Below are 3,862 nucleotides of genomic sequence, written 5' to 3'. Positions count from 1 at the left end.
GAGGGCGAAAGTGCGGTGTGCTTTGCGTGTTTTGGGGGGGGGGGGGGGGTGAGTCAGGGTAAACCTTGCTTAAAAAGGAGGCCGCAAATACGGGTCGGGGAGGGGGCCCTGGAAATATCTTGCTGAAAATGAAGCTCCCTGAAACAAACCAGACGGTGTCGCCCCTCATTTAACCTCATTTCCAGCCCTAATTACCGTATGTGTTGGGTATTCCCGGGGCTGCTCTGCTAAACCAGTTCTGAAAAAGCCATTTCTGCTCGAGGTTGAAGCAGTCTGACAGGCTGGAGAACTTCACAGATAACCGACATACCCTGTGTACACTCAGTCACATTTCATTTCACTCACGTTCCGTGAATCTTGAGGAGAATGACTGACTGACTGACACCACCCCTTCTTGAGGCAGTAGTTTCTCAGTTAGTATACAAATCGCCTGCATTTTATGGAATCCCATGGTTCATTACCTTGTTCATAACAGCACGCCTTAATTACTCATACTTCCAAAGAGCAGGATCCTTCTCAAGAAGCTTGTAGTTGCTCAGCTAGTCAACAAATTCCATGTACTCTATGGTTCATAAGGTTCATAAGGTTCATAAGCATGTTCACAAGAGCCTGCCATTTGTCTCTATGGTGAGTCAAATGAATATAGTCCATACACTCCCACCCTACTTTCAGACTCATTTTAATATCACCCACCCATCTACAATTAGGTCTTTCAATTAATTTCTTTCCTTAACCATTCACAACCATCATTTCCTATGCAATTATCTTCTTCCCATTCGTGCTACACGCCCATCCCATTCCATATTTCGTGATTTGACGAGCTTAATAATATTTGGCAAAGAGAACAAAGTATGAAGGCGCTCGTTATGGTGAGTAATTCAGCACTATAATTCAGATGGCCACAGGCATGAGGCTGTCTGAAGCAATGAGTATACTCGGTAGTGTCCATGAAACGGTTACGCGCCGTTCTATAATTCGTCACAACACATGAATATTACTCGCCGGTGTTCTCTTCTGGTACATGTTTACAGCTGATTCGGAGCAATATGTCGCCACCATCTTCAGGGTATAAGACTGGCTATTGTAACTGAATCATCTATGGTGTTTATCGACCCATCGAGGTATGCGGTGCTCTGCTACATAAAACCAGATGACAACACTTACTTCGAAACCATTTTCCAATTAATGATAATTCAGAGATCACCACGTAACATTACATAAACCAAGTATCACCAAACCTGAAATTTCACACGGCTTCGGTGACGATGCAACTTCAAGCTGTGTGCAGTTTACACTTTGCACCGCTGCTGGTGATCTGTCTAGAACATAATCACACTGCAGAAGGCGACTGTTTTCCATGGACATTCAGCCACACGGTACCGAGCAGGTTAACTCAGTGGTGCCGGAAAAATTCCACTTACTGAGTATTAAATCGTGTGGAAATTTTTGTTGGATTTATGGGTTTTTATGGCGGTAGCAATGATGAATGCGGTCTTCTGCGTTGTAACACGGTGTAGTTCGGAGAGAGGTCAACGCTTCGAAGGAACTTATCGCCTCCATCTTCGGGGTAAAAAAAGTTAAGCCAAGCAAGAAACCAGTAAGCGGTAAGATTCTTTTTCGCGTAGCTTACTCTTCGACCTTGAAGATGGAGGCGATATGTTCTTTCGAAACGTTCATCTCTGTACACGGCGTTACAACCCAGAAAATCTTACTCTTCATGCGGTAATTTGTAGAAACTTCCTCAAGGGTACGTCACCTCTCGAGTAGGAACCCTTACGAAAGAAACGCCCTGTGTGTTCAGTGAGAGCTTGGTATGGAATTCTGGAGATCCCATCTCATGTTAAGAACAAGATCTAGTAACTCTGTAACGTAACGATCTCCAGATTACTGGGCGCTACAGCTCATTTCCTTGGAAAATTTGAATAAAACCACGAAAATCAGCATACGAGATATCTGGGCTGAGACTGGAACCGAGAACCTTCCGAATGAGAGTCTAAGGGCGGCCGCACACCAACTGCGTCAAGACAAGCATCAGGACATGAGGACAAAAGACGCAGTCTTGCTTCATTCGTGATTAGTCAGCATCATGACTCAGGCCGGTGTGCGGCGGTTTTCATAATCTCATTCGTTTCAACTGTGCTTCTTTCTTTGTGTCATGTCGCAGACATCGTGTCTTGACGCATGCCGGTGTGCGGCCTACCCAAAGCGTTACCTCTATGCCAATCTGCTCGGTACCTTCCTGCTGTTAATTTAGGTATAATACAGTAAATTATTTTAAATTTTAAATTTTCGCCTTCTTATTTCATAGGTTGGCGAAGTCCTATGGATTATGCAGGGTACAATGTTGCATTCGTGACTCCTGTTTAAGGCCAAGAGGATTTCAGAGATGATTACGTTGTCAAAACACGGCTCCAGATGACATTACAGGGTTACAATGTGCAAATGGGCCCTAATTCTGTGTTTCCTAAGCGAATTTGGCTTCACCACAGCGCAGAATATTTCGAGGCGAAACTGGCATGTAAATGCAATGGCCAGGAAGTCACCAACGCCGCACGGGTAAACAAAGAAAGAATTTCAGGCTGACAAAACTGCATCTTGACTTGTAATATTGGAATTTGGTTATGATCAAGCAGCCTTCGAGTTCCGTGACAGGGAACTCTTTAAGCGCTGACAGAAGCCACGGATGGGACACCCTGTTACCACAGAATTATTTCGAATTATCACTTCAATATGCATATTTATCCCGTTTGGCCAAAGAACGATGCACTAATTCCCACACAAGTGTGCCCTCGCACAGCAGCGAGTGATCACACCTCCACAGGACCAGAACGTCACGGGACACTTTGCTTTGGGAGAGGTCGGGGGCACCTGCGTCACCATTTCCCGTCTGCACGCTTGTTACGGCGCAAGAGAGGGCCGTTAGTATCAAGCCAGATTCACGGATCTTGTTAGGTGCACTTCAGAACCGCCTGTTAATTTCCTCTTGTCCGTCCGTCCGCAAGTAGCAGCGCCCGAACTATCTGATGACAACAACCAGATGCGGCACGGTAAACCTGCACTAAAATCCCGTCACATTTTCCGTTTGGATATGTTTAAGGGTCGCGTTACTTAGGTACAGTCGATATAATGCAGCGGATATAACGATGGATTGCCGGCTGGGCACACCGACGTTCAATTCTCGGAAGGGGCAAGAGACTTTTCTCCACAGCGTCCAGACCGGCTCTGCTGCCCACGCAGTCTCCTACTCAATAGGCAGCGGAAGTTCTTTCCACTGGGGTAAAGTGGCCTGGGCGCGAAGCTAGCCACTCACCTCTAGCTAGTGCCTGGGTAAAGAATGGTGGAGCGATACCTCCACTCCCCAACACGTCTTAATTAATAAAGCTCGGGGACAGCTTTACTTTTACTTACAAATAAAAATGTAGTTACTTTGAATCTGATGTTCTCGCAGCGGTGATTATGAAGAGCACTATGTTCTGGAATGTGACGCCGTGTAGTCCGGTCGAAAGCCAAAGCCGTTTCGGAATATCGTAGTGCCTCCATCTTCAGGGTCGAAGATAATGCTAAGCAAGCAACAAGCCATTAGCAAACTCACTCCTCGACCCTTAAGATGCAGGTATTCAAAATGTTGGGGAACTCCTACGAGACTACACGGCATCAGAACCCAGATGACAGCGCCATTTTAATATATTTACGTCAAAATGTAATGTGGCAGTTCTGTACCTGAATGTAGTCTAAAATTAAGTTTCGTTCACAGATTTTTTGCAAGAGGTATAAATATAAAAAAGTAACGGTATCTCTCTAACAGGCCGTGGAGGCTCATACGGCTATGAGACGTCGAGGCTCCCACATTTTCTAGACAATC

The sequence above is a fragment of the Cryptotermes secundus genome, unplaced genomic scaffold (genome assembly GCF_002891405.2).
Source record: "Cryptotermes secundus unplaced genomic scaffold, Csec_1.0 scaffold1851, whole genome shotgun sequence".
Lineage (NCBI taxonomy): Eukaryota > Metazoa > Arthropoda > Insecta > Blattodea > Kalotermitidae > Cryptotermes > Cryptotermes secundus.
The sequence above is the reverse complement of the archived record's forward strand: the minus strand, read 5'-3'. Positions refer to the sequence as shown.